Source organism: Protopterus annectens, chromosome 4.part1 (genome assembly GCF_019279795.1).
Source record: "Protopterus annectens isolate FY-2018-M chromosome 4.part1, PAN1.0, whole genome shotgun sequence".
In the NCBI taxonomy this organism is placed as follows: Eukaryota; Metazoa; Chordata; order Ceratodontiformes; family Protopteridae; genus Protopterus; species Protopterus annectens.
Genome location: NC_056734.1, coordinates 247,182,016 through 247,199,352, shown reverse-complemented (window position 1 = coordinate 247,199,352; position 17,337 = coordinate 247,182,016).

Below are 17,337 nucleotides of genomic sequence, written 5' to 3'. Positions count from 1 at the left end.
AACCCTATGGGTAACCCCTCCCCCAGGCCTACACATACAGACTACAGCATGCCAGGCAGTTTGATGTAAGTTGTGAAGGCTGGGAAGTCAGAAACTAATATGTAGGTAGTTAAAGCTAAGATCTGTAGTACACTGGTATGCCTCTAGCCAGCACGATAGGTAAGACTACAGACTGCAATGGAGTACCCGACATACCTGTACAGTCCTAGCAAATGTGTAAAGTGTCAGGTTTACCCCCCCATCCTACTTACAATTATAGTAACAGTCAGGTGTACCCCCCACTCCTGTGTAGAAATGTAGAAACAGTCAAGTGCCCTCCCCGCCGCTATGCAGAAATGTAGCAACAGTCAGTGCTAAATGACCGATGTATACCCTGCAGACACAGCATGCTACCTGTCGGTGTACAACACAAAGGTCAGCACCGCAGTACAAACTACCTGGACTTGATCCACACATGCAATATAGATGGCCATACTGGGTATGCTCACACATTTAGAGGAATAAAGGCAATGTCAGTCAACAACATACTGAAAGGTCATACTGGGCACACTCACACACTTAAACCCATGGAGGCCATGTCTGCAAACACCAGTGGACCAAACATATCTGGCAGTCGCAGTTCTTAGTGCAGACATATGTCAGTATGCACCACTTCTGCTTTGCACACACAGTGGATAGGAATACAGACATATATGTAAGGACAACACACTATAATAATCCAAAGGTAGACAGACATACATGTGTGGAAGAGGGTGACCGTGACAAGGAGCCATCTGGGCCTGTCCCACCCAGCACACAGCTAAAGGGCACCAAACACATGAGGGGTAGATGTCACTCACTGCAGATACTAGCCACCAGTATCTGTCAGCATGACAGACTATGTGGTGCATGTGCCAGCTGTGCAACATGACTGTACAAGGAAGTAGTCACCTAGTAGCTGTATACACATACCTGTGACATATGACCCCCCGTGTGTACCCACATGTGGCATGTCAACCCCTACATGAATGGGTTATGGCCCATGCACACACCACCCTCCCCATAGCAGTATTGTGACAAGCCTGCTGAGGTCATCCAATGTGAAATACACCTTTGGGAGAGCTGTAGCTCAGTAATCCCCATGGTGAGTCCCATAACTGCATACTGATGTAGTAATAAACTAGTTAGGTAGTAGTTCTAACCCCAGACTTGGCAAGTGTGTGTTTGTGTGTGTGTTTCTCTGTCGCTGACTGTGTAGAGAGAAATGCTTTTTAGGCTACTCACACTCTGTACAATTTATATATTTTGGCAAGGCTGCTGATGTCACTCACCTAGAAATACACCTCTGGAAAAATCATAGCCCAGTAATCTCCATAGCGCATCCTGTAACTGTGTACTGCTGTAGTGTGATAAAGTAGTTAGGTAGGTGTTCTACCCCCAGACCTGACAAGTGTGTGTGTTTGTGTGTGTGTCTGACTGAGTAGAGAGCAATGCGTTTTAGGCTACTCACACTCCGTACAATTCATATATTCAACTTTGGCAAAGTTGCTGATGTCACTCACCTAGAAATACAACTCTGTGGGAAAGTCATAGCCCAGTAATCTCTGTAGCATGTCCTGTAACTATGTAGTGTGATAAAGTAGTTAATTAGGTGTTCAAACACCAACCTTGGCAACTGTGTGTGAATCTGTGTGTCTCTGACTAAGTAGTAAACAATTCTTTTTAGGTTACTCACACCCCTTAGAATTCATATACTCAACTTTGGCAAGGCTGCTGATGTTACTCACCTAGAAATACACCTCTGGGAAAGTCATAGCCCAGTAATCTCTGTAGCACATCCTGTAACTGTGTACCGCTGTAGTGTGATTTAGAACTGTGGTAGGGTTCCATCTCCACCCATGGCAGTTCTGGATGTTTTGTGTATGTTTCAATGTCTGTGTATGGAGCAATGCATTATAGGCTACTCACTTGCAGTACATTTCAAATGCCCTACTTTGGCAATGTTGCTGATGTCATTCATTGTGAAATACAACTTTGGGGAGAATGTTCTTTAGCAATCTCTGTGGTGTGACCTATAACTGATCCATGCTGTAGTGTGATATGGGCCTTTATCAGGGGTTCTATATCCACACTTGTCAGTTGTGGATGTTCTGTGTGTGTCTCACTGTCTGTGTAGGGAGCAATGCATTTTAGGCTAGTCACTCATAGTACAGTTGAAATGCCCTACTTTGGTAATCCTGCTGATGTCATTCACTGTGAAATACAGCAAGTAAAAAATGAACAATCACTCGACCAGTAACCATGTTTCCCCAAGACAATCAGGACAGCAGATTCAAGGAAAAAATAGCCTTTAATGTTCACCAACACATTAATAGCAGAAATTCACAAAAAAATCAGTTTAGCGCACTTTCACCCAGTAAAATACTAGGCTTCTTCAAAGAAGCATCCCCATCCAGTACATTTAAATAATGCAGCACAACCAATCACACATATATAAAATACATCAGTCATTCAGAACAATAAATACAATACTAATAACATCAATATATTTAGTAAATAAATAAAGATATAAATATAAATTTTATATATGTATTTTTCCTGTTTATATTTAATACGATATTTATTGTTATAGTAGGGTTTTGACACTGATTTTATGAACTGGCTTTTTAAGTTTAAACCAAATACACCTCTATTTTAGAGTGGATGTAACATGCATTTTCTGAATACTAGAGCTGCAGTTCATCTTCATTATGCTTTTAATTAGGTTATTCCATGGTAATTAACTGATGGTATGCAGACTTAATTGATTTGTGGATGTGATTTGTTGTGCTGCATTATTTAAATGTACTGGATGGGGATGCTTCTTTGTTCTGAAGAAGCTTAGTATTTTTCTGGGTGAAAGCACGCTAAACTGATTTTTTGTGAATTTCTGCTATTACTGTGTTGGTGAACATTAAAGGCTATTATTTCCTTGGATATGCTGTTCTGATTGTCCTGGGGAGACGTGGTTACTCATTGTGAAATACACCTTTGGGGAAGAAGTACTCCAGTAATGTCTGTAGCATGTACTAAAACTGCGTAGTGCTGTAGTGTAATAAACTAGTTAGGTAGAGGGTCTACTCCCAGACATGACAGGTGGGTGTGTGCTTGTAACTCGTATCCTGTGGGCAATATGGAGGGGGTTTTGCTTATTTATTTTATGGTGACCCTACTATATATCACAATGTAAACCATACAGGGATAACAGATGTAAATTAGCTGAGAGGCTAGGTTGAAAAGCCATACCCATACATGTGACATCAAGGGCAGCCAATCACAGTTAGCAACCCCACTATTACCCAGAGCACACACTCAACCCATGTGTCATATGCACACACATGCCTAGGCAACAGCCAATATGTGGGTAGTAGACTGCATATTGGCCACTGATAGTAACTATGCAGTGATAGCAGTGGGCTACAGAGGGCACGTCACCCTCCCCATCTGTCCAATATGCACATACATGTAGACAGTGCACCTCCACCATGTTCCCCAATGGACAGATGCACCACCGGTGGTGCCTTCACATGTGACTCACAACGGACATACCATGCCTGACAACATACCCTGTATGGACAGATGACACTGACATCAGGGAATGCTGTTAGCATGCTATCAATGTAGGTGCAGGGTAAACCTGCTGCCCATTACCAGTTCCTGCCATGGGTGGGCAAGACTGGCACATCTGATGATAATCTGTGTTCACAACATGGGCCAGACACCCCAGGTACAGTTCCACATGTCACTGTCCATGCATGTGGGAGGTGTGCACATCCCAGACACCATCCATGTCATGGACAAAGGAACACTTACATGGCATGTGGTGTACAGCATTGGCCACACACAATAGTCACCCAGGTGACTGGATGAGGGATGCAATACCCACCCACGTGGGCAAATGCAGAAACTACAGGCCTGAGCCACAATGCAGGCCATTGCCATGTGGCCTGATGCCAAGGTATACCCATTGCCTACCCTTGTACAGCCTGCTGGCACAGTTGACCACCAGACACCTGTGCAGACATGCACCCATGCATGTCAGAGCTGGCACCCTGTGTGTTCGTGTGTGTGTGTGTGTGTGTGTGTGTGTGTGTGTGTGTGTGTGTGTGCGTGTGTGTGTGTGTGTGTGTGTGTGTGTTGTATGGTGTGCATGTCCACATCCACACTCACTATAACCCCCCCAGGGCATACTGAAGCATGCTGTCTGATGTCTGACACCTCTTCATACTCTTTGCCCATACGACCTCCGTTTGACCAGTGTGCTGTATGTGATACCTGCACATTGATGTGCTGTGGCAAACCCACTAGTGATGAGTTGCACTCCTGGCCATGCCAAGTGTGTCAATGTGTGTGCATCCCTGTGTGAGTGTGCCTGTGTTGATGCTGGCACCTGTTCATGCAGACAGGCATGTGCACATTACCTACCATATATCTACCATATCCCTGTTGCAGATGTCACTCACCATCACATATATGTTCTGAGTGCTCCACATCAGGTAACCTATGTGGTGCATCCAACAACTGCATCGAGCTGTGATAGCACTATATAGTTGTTGGTGGTTTGATACCCTGTGCTGATAGGTGTGTGACACAAACATGCTTCAGTTTTACTCTCCCACCCCTCCCTGACATGTATTTGCCTCTGTCTGCCTCCCCCACTCCCTCTCTGGTGGATGTGGAGACCCACACCTGCCTTGCTTAGGCAGCAGCATGTGTATTTTAAGTGATGCTCATGATCAGCTGATGGTCTCTGCACGAATTGCAGCCCTGCCCTAGCTGATTGCATGTGGAACAGCTGTGGTAACATTCCCATAGCCAATTGAATGGAAATACACTCGAATACCTAGGAGCATCATAGTGGTGTTGGGCCTTTTCAGTCACTGTGAGCAGTAACTAGATCTGTTGTTTGGCAAACAGCATCTCAGATGGATTGAGGATTTACCTCTAACAACATACACTGTGGAAAGAGGGCAACAAACAGGAGGGGGGTGTGCCTGACCTGACTACAGTCTGTAAGTGCTGCTATACTACATTTGGAGTAATGTTGGTTTAACAGTGTTTGTCTGGATATGGCTGTCATGCATATCACAATACCTGCCATGTCAGTTCCATGTATATGAGGAATCCTAATTTGCAGACTGGGCAGTGTTGTGCCTTTGAATTCATGTGTTAGCCACAGTGCATCCATCTGTGGAATGCAGAAGGTAGTGTGAGGATTGCAGTCTGTAGATGGTGAAGGCCGTGACAGTTACTGACTTCATATCCCTCATAGGACATATTTTGCAACAAACCCGTTACAATGGAAAATATATGAGGTTATCACAGCAACATGTCTATACTGGCCCTGTGTATGTGCTGTCAACCTCTGTATATATGGCATGCATGAAGTGGTGCATATGTGCTGTAGACCATAAATAGTGTCATCATATCTGATAACAAGCCAGTGATATATCAGATTGCTACACATGTCATGTACAGTAGAGGTTATATTTCATGACATAAGCTGGACATTCTATGGGTGTTTGTACAGTACTGAGGTCTATGTAGTGATAGTGAATGCTGGCAGTGTGTGTATTGTTAATATGTACTTTAGCCTGTGTACAGACTATGGTAGATGTCATTGTTCTAGCTCCCCTTCTATCTGATGTTACATGCTGCCACACTGTATGGTACCGTTTTGCTGTACATGTTTGTAGGGCCATATATACACATGTCCCATACCACAGACAGCCATCAGACCAAACTGTGTAGCAGCCCAGTATATGTAGGGTCATTCTGTGAGTGGCACATATGAGGATGGTGTAGAACAGATAGTCCATATACTGTAATAATATTCTAGCTTACCATATATGGCTGTGGCTGTGCTCACATTGGTTGTGGTTATGCACTTTCACACAGGTGTATCTTACCCTGTGCTGTAACATGGCTGTTGAGCCTGCTATATATGCAGGTACATGTGCATTCCCCCATACGAGATGTAGGCCGGTGTTGAGCCAGTCTGCCTGTAGCCTGCACAGTGCATTGTTACATGTCTAGCAGCTTAGTGTACTTACCCAGTGAGATATCATGTGCAAATACTCGCCAGATGTACTGCTGCCAGGGTTCCCTTAAAAGTCATGTATGTCAGACAGAGCAGTGGGATGCTGTACAGATGTATGTTAATATCTAGTGGGTAGTATGTGTCCATGGCACCCCTGTACCAGCAGTCATTATGTGTCAGGCCAGACAGGAGTGTGTGAATCCAAAACATATGGTGGCAAATGTATACCAGTCGTTATGTGTTATACCCATCTACATGGCTGCCTACACCCATATTTTCAGGCCTGGTACACATGTTGTGCACTAAGGGATTATGTGTAAACCTCTGAACTGTACAGGGTGTGTCCAAAGTTCACCATATATTGGCCAATATCTCTGCTGCACTCCACAGAGGCATTACATGCTAGTGCAGTACTTTACAATGATTTCCTTGGGATGTCTGTCAGTAGCCAATGGCACACATGTTATAAGCAGATGTCACCTTCCACACACACCATGTCTGTGAAGAAAATCCCAATGACAGCAATAGTCAAGTAATATACCTACTATACATACCTGACATCCCCTTGCACTACGACTTTGGGACTATAGGGGCTATAGTAGGGCTACACTCCAAGTCCAGGACATATGGTGGAAATATATGTGCATATACCTGTCCAGATAGCTATATGTATATATATAATTACACATGTGTACTACTTCCAATTACCACTGCCTTGGCAACCACCATAAATCCATACAACATGTGGGTGTGATCCCTTTACATTTTCTGTGTGATGGACATCCTTCCTGTGTGTGGGCATCAGTGTTACAGACAGCAGGTAGCAATACCTCTTATAGGCGAACCTGCACACTCAGTGTGGCCACATATCCATAGGAGGATCAGGAACTACAGACAGACTGTGAGTAGAGTTGTGTTATGCTTTGCATAGTACTGGTGTTACAGGGTGTGTGTGTGTGTGTACATACTACTGTACCTTGGAATGCAGTCTGTCTGCATAGCTCACTACTGTGGGCCTATCCTCTTACTGGACTTAGGTATGCCTATCATGTGTTGTCTGTCCACCATGCAGGTCCTGTGTCAGATATTACATTGGCAGTGTGTGTTTTGCATGTTATCAGTACATGGCTACATCCATTTCTGTGTCTAACCTCAATTCCCTGACTAAGGATATGTTGCAGACTATCCTGTAACACAAGCACCTTGCTTAGGGTATGGCAACAGTGTTCCACATATGAGCCTGTGTTCCATCCTCTGTTCTCCATCTACATACTAAGCTTTGCACATATGTCATGCTGTTGGGGGTTGTTCTGTAGAGGGCTGTGGGTACATCACACTGCCATTGCTGCCATTAGTCCACTGCTGTTGTATCCCCAACACATACAGTGGGGCTGGGGCCATATACGTGTGGGCGTCACCTACACAATACATGTGTGCCCTTATGCACTCCAGAGGCCAGTGTATGTAACAGTGGTATATGGGCCTGTATTATTGGTGTAGGTGGGGAGCACCATAAATGACCTAGGCTGTTACAAAATGTGGGGGTATCAGGGGTGAGCTGCCACAAGGTATCTGGATGTACAGTACCGTATACTTCACCTATATTGACATTGCTTACATGAATTGGGGTACTGAAAGCCTACTGCCTCTTGCCTTACAGACTGTTCTGTTTGTCAGTGTGTTCATGATGGTGTCAGTTATGCCTTGTTATGTACCAGTTACAACCCATTTGATCACAAAACGTATTTACCTCCTACTGAGTTTGTACAGAGTGTAGATAGAGGCTGCTGAACTACACACTTGCAGTACATACTGTTGATTGTTTGGTATCCTGTTGCCCAGTCTGTCTTCACTATTGTACAATTTGAAGGGCTTGGCTTGGACAGCAACAGCTGTGAACCTTTCCAGACTACTGTATTAGTGTAACTGTTTCACAGTTGCAGTATTCTGTTTATATGGTTGCCAGTATCTGAACAGCTATATGACATGGCATATAGAGCTCTTATAGTACACAATTAAAGGATTCCCATTTCTGCAAACCTTTGTGTGATGTCTTTCCAATGACCTTTCTATGGGTATATGTTGCAGGCAATGATTGACATTTGTATGGGTGGCCGATACAGTGTTCAGTTGTTCAGGTATTAACTGTAGGCATAATGGCTGTTCCATTTTGTGTGTACCTTCTACATATGTATCTTACTGTAGATATATTTGCGTGTGTATGTGTAGTCACATGTGTATATATATATATATATATATATATATATATATATATATATATATATGTATATCCATATCTGCATATCTGTGTATGTGTATGTGTATCCTGGGGATGTTGACGGTTTAAACATATCACATGTCCTATGGGAGGCAGACTGTACTTGGGAGTGTATTGCAGGGGTATGTGTTTGGCTGTGGGGGGGATGCCTATTCGTACAAGACGTATAGTTTGTGGGGCCTCTCAACCCCATTAACGGTGCATGTGGAGATATGTGTATTTGTTAATCTGTCATTGCTATATACAGATGTATGGCCATGGGTGTCACAAACATTGCTAACATATATATATATATATAACTATGTCCGTATATACCTACATAGATATATATCTGCGTACACATATGTAACGTGCTGTGTATATGTAGACATAGAGGTGAAGACACATATATGTGTCGATTTAGGCATATGCATGTATATATGTGCATATATATTGATATATATGTATATAGTTTTAGAAATTAAAATACATATATATCTACATATCTATTTTTTTATCTATTTTTTATTTTACATTTGTTGACCAGGCTGGTCCAACTGATATATATGTCCATTTTCAGTGGATGCCCGAGGAGAAAAGCTCCACATACAGATGAATATTTACAAAGACATTGGTACATTACAAAGTTATGGCAATCATTACATTTCATTGTATTTAGCTTATTAATAAGAAAACAATCCTAGTGCATAACAGCTATGGATATTCATACAAAATATGTACAATGACACTATTAAACTGTAAAGTAACACACACATTATTGTCAATAGAAAAGAAACAAGCTTATACAGGTAAGAAGATTAGTGTCTAGGAACAGGTTAAGTAGTTAGTCTGGGTTCACACAGGGGAATAACCAGTGTGATTTAAAGTAGGGTTTTAGTTTGCTTTTAAATAGGTTAACTGAGGATATGGAGGTTAAGTGAATAGGGAGGGTATTCCAGGTTTTACCCACTGTATTAGAGAATGAGTCACCGGCTGAATTGTTGGTTTTAGCTATTTGTACCAGTAGTTTTTTTGATGAGTGTAGGGTTTTGAGATTATTATAGGGAGTGATAAGGTTAGTGAGTATTGTTGTATTTGTAGGTTGATACAGGATCTTATGGGCTACTATTAGTTGGTTCAATAGTCTTAGATTTGACAATTCTAACCAGTCTAGTTGATTAAGATTGTTACAATGATGGATTCTATAGGTTGACCCAGTTGCAAAATCTGGCAATATTGTTGTAGGAGGTAGCCAGCTTGTTCAGATTGCTTTTACATTTATTTTTATTTATTTATTTCACATTTGTTAACCGGGTTGGTCCAGCTGGGTAAGAATTTACCCTTTTTCAGTGGAGACCCGAGGGGAAGAGCCCCAAACAGACATACAAATGTATACAAATAAAGACAAATTAACAATATTACAGAGCAAAACAATCTTATGAATACAATGAATAAGAAAAACATAATGTACTCAATGGAATAGTACATAGCTATACATACAAAAAGTGTAGTAATAGGTTGTAACAGGAGAAACAACAATAATAAATCCAGCAGGTAAGCAGGAGGGGAAGTTAAGGTTGTAGGAATATAATGAAAAGAAACAAGATATAATTAGATTAGTGGCTAGAAGAAGAATTGTGTAAGTGCAGGGGCTTCAGATTTGAGGGAAAGTAGAGTGGGAGTAAAAAGTAAAAAAAGTAGACAGTTTAGTATAGATAGGGGAGGCATATAGTAGGGTTGAGATTAAGTGGATATGGGCAATAGTGGTTCTGGCTAGTGGAGTCAGAAAGGGTTTGATCCTGTAGAGGGAACCTAATATTTTGTTTACTGTTTTTATAGTGTTATTAATATGAGGCTCAAAGGTGAGGTTATTATCAATTAGTACCCCAAGTAGTTTTGTGGTTGGATCAGGAGATATGATAGTTCCATTGCTAGATGTTACAGTAAAGTTCAGTGGGGTGGCCCTACAGGTGGGGGTGAATAGTAGCATTTTTGTTTATTTTCGGTTCAAGATGAGACATCGGTGTAGAAACCAATTTTCTACTATGCTAAAGGTGTTTTGGATTAGGGACTGAAGTTCTGATGGGGAAGTGGCTGAACATATTAGTGTTGAATTGTCTGCATACTGGATACAGGTAGCTTGATGTATTGCAGAATAAAGGTAATTTGTGAAGATAGAGAAGAGGAGAGTACCCAATATGGAACCTTGAGGGACACCAAGGGCAACTGGGAGGTGGGAAGACAAGTTATTTTCCCATACTACAGCCTGTTGCCTGTTATTTAAGTAGGATTGGAACCACTGTATGCAAGTGCATCCAATGATAGGTTTTTAAGTATGTTTATGAGGAGGTGGTGGTTAACCATGTCAAAGGCTTTTGACAGATCAATAAAAAGAGCTGAGGATAGATTGTCATTATTCCGATTTCTATTATACAGTCGGTAAAGGATAAGAGAGCAGAGGTGGTGCTATGCAATGGTCTTAAGCCATGTTGGCAGGTGGTTAGTAAGTTGTTTTCTAGTAGGTAGCTTAAAAGTTGCTTATGAATGCATTTCTCCATTATTTTTGCCAATTGGGATAATATGGCTATAGGCCTGTAGTTAGATAACTCTTTGGAATTACCACCTTTATGCAGGGGGATAATATGTGAAACTTTCCAGATTGATGGGATAGTTCCTTCAGAAATAGTTCTATTAATGAGGATGGATATGGGGTAGACTATGACTTTTGCAGCTTTTTGCAGGTATTCTGCCGGTAGTAGGTCTGCAGAGAGGGTGATGGGTTTAAGTTTCTGAATAAGGGTACAGACAAGGGATGTAGGAACAGGTTGAAAATTAAATACTGGGGGTCTGTTGGAGATAGCGGAGGTAGAGGATATGGTGCCAGGGGATAGCTGATTAGCAAGAGATTGAATGATCTCTGTGAAAAACGTGTTAAAAGAGTTGGCTATTTGGTTGGGATTGTTGTGATCAGAGCCTGAGGGAGTAGGTGTGCCTGAGCGACCTGGGTGTAAGAGGTTATTGATGCCTGACCAGAATTTTTGAGGATTATTTTGGTGGGTTTGTTGAAGCTGACAGTAAAAGTTTTTTTTTTATCTGACAATATGGCTTTTTTAGTTTTGTTTCTTAGCTGTCTGAACTTTAATTGTTCTGTAGGGCTTTTTGTTGCATGCCAGCTGAACCAGAGTTTATTCCTTTGGAGGATTTTTTGTTTGGTAGTTTTGGACAGCCATGGAGCTGGTTTAGTCCTAGTTCTAATTGTGCGTGTTGGGGCATGGCAATCTAGAGTGGCTAAGAATTTTGAATTAAAGTATTTGACTGCATCATCTAATGGGATATATTTCAGGGGTGACCACTCACAAGCTATAAGTTATTTTTGGAAGCTATCAGGGTTAAAATTTTTGTTAGCCCTTATTGTCTTATAAATGGTTGGGTTTGGAATATCAGTCTTATACCTGATTAAAAAGGTGAGTGAGTGGTCACTTATATCTTCAGGGAGGGTACCTGTTTTGTAAGTTTGTTGGTGACTATTACTGAGAATCCAATCTAAGGTGCTTTCCTTGTTATTAAGTTTGTTGGTTCTGGTAGGGGATGTGATGGTTTGAGTAAAACCATATAGGTTAATATGAGTAGAAGGCTGTTCAGATGAACAGGACTTCCAGTTTATATTAAAGTCACCGAGTACTATGGTTTCTTGTGGGTAGTTGGTCGAGAGCCAACTGAGGATAGGTTCTAATGTGCTAGTATTAGTGCCTGGGGGAAGGTAGATACAGATGATATATATGGATTTACATTTGTTGAGCTGAATCTTGGAAATAAGAATTTCTGCATTACTAGTTGGTGGAGGTTTGGAGTCTATAGAGGTCACTTGTAATCCAGATTTGCATAGTATAGCTACTCCTCCACCCTTCTTAGCATTACAGTAAAATCTCAGGATATTATAGCCAGGGGGAATAACTACATTGTCTTGTATTGATAGTTTAAGCCATGTTTCAGTGAGACAGAGGATGTCAAATGAATGTACATCCATGATGGCATATAGATGGGCAACTCTATTATTTATACTCTGAATATTGAGATGAGCTATCAGGAGAGAGTAGGGGTGCCTAGTAAGCAAGTTTGTGTTAGTAGGAGTTGGTGTGTAAGGCTTTGTGGTTGTGCTAGAGTTTGGGCCAAGGTTTAGATGTATATCACCATCTATAAAGGAGTGGACCTGAATTCTCAGGGTTAGTTGTAAAAGTTTACATATTAGGTTCTGGGATTTCCTGGCTCTTGGGCTATAATATGTGATGTGAGTGAGTCTATGAAACTTGGCTGCTAAATACTTTGGTGGACAGAATTTGTTATTATGACTATGAGGGAGTATAAGTGTTGTGTAGAGGTTTGCTTTATGGGGTTGTGAAATCCTAGATAGTTAAGGTGTTCATAGAAAGTAAGTAGGTATGATATAGTTAGAATAGTTAGGAGTGAGAATAAGAGTAAGGGATTGCGGTATGTTAGGATAGTTGAGGGTGGCATTGTAGAATAATTATGTTTATGTTAATATACAGGGATAAGTACAGATAGTATACTAAGGTGATAGAAGAATAATGTTTATGTTAATTTACTGGGATAGGTACAGATAGCTTAGTAAGGTGATGACTAGTGGGAAGTGGGTATTAGCACTTTAAAGGGTTGGAGTGTGTGATTGGTGGTAATGATGGGTGTGTGGTTAGGGTGTATAAATGTAGAAGCACCGGGGGTGGGTGGGAATTGGGGCAGGGTAGGGGAGCAGAGTGAGCCTGCAGGGGGAACGGAGCGGGTAGAGCCATAGAACGAGTGAACCCTAGGAGAACAATCAGTAGAGCTGATTGCTAAGGTAAGTTTAGGTGGGGAGAGGTAGAAGATAGGAGCCTTGATAGTACAGAGAGTAGGCAGAGTAGTTAAATGATGTTGAGTAAAAAATAATAGAAGGATAGAGTGGGACTGCAACTTAAACAAGATATAAAAAACTGGATGCCTGAGAGTTGTGTTTAGAGACAGAAGGATAGAGCTAGGAAAATGTTGCCATCTAGTGGACAAAGGCTGCTTAGCAATAGTAGCATCTAATGGGAGAGAGAAAGGGAGGTGGTAGGTCTAGGAAGAGAGGAGGGGAGGATGTCAGTTATTTACAGAGGGTAGAAGAGGGGAAGGTAGGCTAATTATGGAAAAAGAAAGGTTGTCTAGATATAGATATGTTGATATCTAGATATGTTGTATCTGTTTAGATATTAATATATTTACACACACATACATCTAGATGTTGGTATACATTCTCTGTACTGTTGCATGACTGGACTGGATGATATGTTTCGGAAAACATCAAATCTCTTTGCATCTGTCATGGCTTAGTGGTAAATCATTTTTTTGTCTATAGTGTGTAGGGTCCTCGGTTTGAGCCTTGCAACAGCTGTTTATTTTGTTGTTGGGCAGAACACAGCCCGTTGGATACACAGTGATTAAGGCACTTTAAAGCAGTTGTAAGCAGGTTTGTGCGGAGCTAAGCAATGACTACACAGATTAAGCAATTCAGCAGCTGATAATAAGAAACTGTAACCAGACTTTAGCAGTGCTTACTTCCGCGTAAACCCATGTACAACTGCTTTAAAGTGCCTTAATCACTCTGTATCCATCGTCCCTTGTTCTGCCTAGCAACAAAATAAACAACCTCTGCTAGGCTCGAACCCAGGACAATGCATACCATAGTGAATTACCTCTTAGTCATCTCAGATATACATAACCCTTCTGTATTCACAAACATATCATCCAGCCCAGTCATTCAACAGTACAGAGAATGTATTCCAACATGTAGATGTATGTGTATGTGAAATTATATTAATGTCTAAACAGGTACAACATATTGATATATATTGTATATATACAATATATATTGTATACGTCTGCCCTGCAATACACTACCAACTGTTGCAGATCCCATAACCAGAACCTTACACGGCAAGGGCAGAAGATGTTAGCAGTACTCCATCCCACCTGTATGATGTCAGGCTGGTATCAGTAACATATCATGCAGTACAGTCAGGCTCATAATAACTCCCATTTTGCAGTCATCTGTTACCTTTGTTAGCCAGAGTCCCATACTGTTGACCTGTACTTCAGATATGTAGATGCCAAACAACAGTGGTCGCATGACTGGACACTGAGGTACTCCACTTGTCACTTGTCTGGGGATGGATTTGGAGTCAGTTACACCTACATTTGGGTTCTGTCAGTAAGCCATGTGGCAAACCATCGAGTGGCATAGGGATGTATGACTGGATTAGTATGTTAATCTATGTTTCCAGACTGGGGGATGGTGTTGAAGGGCTTGGGGAGGTCCAAATAGGCTTTGTGGACTACCTTACCCTCTTCAACAGCTATGCAGACTGAGTCAAAGCAGTCAATCAGTTTCAGGAAACAAGGATGGGCCTCCATGAGCCCAATCTGTGTGGGGTCCAGTGTTTGAGGGTTGCCAATGTCTGAGTTCAAAACATCCCTGATAATGCATTCTATGGCCATGCAGATCAGGCTCGTCAGACTGATGTGACGGTAGTTCCAGGGATCACAGGTGGATCCCCCCTTGTGGAGTGGGATAAATGCAGCTGTGCACCACTTAGTGGGCACCAGGCCTGATGTGAGGCTATGATTACACATGACATTTAGGTGAGTTGCCATTTCATTTTGTAGTTCATGTAGTACACAGCCCAGGATGTCATCTGGTCCCATGGATGCTGTATTCTTAGCTGTGGATAGTGTGGTTTCTGCCTGTGTGGCTGTGATTACTGGGCAATGGAAATCTTTTTGTATTGACATGGGCCCTTTTGGAGGTGAAAGGGGGTGAATGTGGCACTAAATCAATCTGCCAGGATATTGGTACATTCTGTGGGTGCAATCTATGTAATGCCATTCTGTTGTAGCTCAGAGCACTTCTGTGCATTGCCAGTTAGATTCTGGACATAACTATTGAATGCTGTGTGGTTGTCTGTGGAATCTGTGGCAATTTTAGTTACATAACCAACTTTGGAAGATTTCATGAGGGATCTCAACGTCTTACTGGGGCTGGTAAGGGAGTTGCTTGCATCCTTGGATTATCCTTTTTTCTTCAACAGTGTCTACCTTCTGTTGTATACTCTGTTCATGTCAGGAAACTAACAGACTGGCATGCTTATTTAGGAGGTGAGCGTTGTGGTTCTATGTGGGATGTCAGCAATCATGCACAAGTGGATGTGCTCATACAGTGCCTTAGTGCAGGATTCATCAGTTGAACTGTCAGCTCCTGTGTCCATGGGTGTCACAAACATTGTAATTTCTGCCTTGAGTAGCATGACGTTGGCTTTGGAGAGGTCATTTATGGACAACGGTATATACATTCCTTTCACATGTTCAGTTTGATTAGCCTATGGTGGGATGACTTTGGTGAAACCACAGTTTCATGTACTGTTGTGATGGCTTAGTGGTTAGTTACTGTGACTATAGTGTATAGGGTCCTGGGTTCATGGCCTGCAAAGGCAGGTTATTTTTGTTCTGGCCAGAACAGTGGTTAATGCATACAGACTAATTAGGGCAATTTAGGTTAGTCACACTCAATACAATTCAAATGCTCTACTTTGGCAATCCTGCTGATGTCAATCACTGTGAAGAACACCTTTGGGGAAAGAGTACTCCAGCAATCTCCGTGGTGTGTGCTGTAACAGTTTAATGCTGTAGTGTGATATAGAAGTCTGGTAGGGGTGCTATTCTCACACACGGGAGTTGTGGATGCTTTTGTGTCTGTTCCTATGTCTGTGTAGAGAGCAATTCATGTTTGGCTAGTCACACTCACTACAATTCATTCGCCCTACTTTGGTAATCCTACTGATGTCACTCACTGTGAAATAAACCTTTGGGGAAAGCGTACTCCATTAATCTCTGTGGTGTATTTTATAATTGAATAGTGTTGTAGTGTAATAACTAGTTAGGTAGGAGTTCTAATCCCAGATGTGACAGGTGTGTGTGTGTCTTAATGTGTCAATGTTTGTCATCTATGTCCTGTGTGGAGGTGGTTGTGAGTATGTAACAACTGGACTCAATGTTGAGTGGGTTTTTAAAATTTCTTATATGGTGCCCCTAGCATAAATCACAATATCCACCGTGCAGGGATAACAGATGTGATATCAGTACATAGTCAGTCAGGGGTTCGATACCCTGGAATGGTAGGTGTGTGACACAAACATGCTTACCTTTTACTCTCCCAACCCACCTTGACTTGTCTTTGCCTCTGTCTGCCTCTCTCACTCCCTCTCTGGTGGATGTGGAGACTTACACCCGCTTTGCTTAGGCAGCGGCATGTGTATTGTCAGTGATGTTCATGATCAACTGATGGCCTCTGCACAGATTACAGTCCTCCTCTAGCTGATTGCATGTGGAACAGCTGTGGTAACATTCCCATAGCCAATTGCATGGAAACGCATTCCAATATCTAGGAAGATCTTGTTGGTGTTGGGCCCTTTCATTCACTGTGAGCAGGAACTAGATCTGTTGTTTGGAAAACAGCATCACAGATGGATTGGGGACTTAACTCTGACAACACACACTGTGGAAACAGGCCAACACACAGGATGGGGATGTGCCTGTCAAGACTACAGACTGTAAATGCTGCTATACTGCAGTTGGGGTAATACTGGTTTAATAGGGTGTGTGTGGATATGGCTGTCCTACATGTTTTAATACTTGTCATGTCAGAGCTATGTTTATGAGGAATCCCCATCTGTAGAGTCATCTGTAGAATGAGCAGTGTGTGGTGCTTTGTGTTCCTTGTGTTATCCACAGAACACCTATCTCTCAACTGCAGAAGGTAGTGTGAGGATTACAGTCAGTAGTTGATGACAGCCGGGAGAGTTACTGATGTCATATCCCTCATAGGACATATGTTACATCAAACCCTGTTACGACAGGAAATGTATGAGGTTATCACAGCGACATGTCAATATTGGCACTGTGTTTGTGCCTCCAGCCACAACTCTGTCAACCT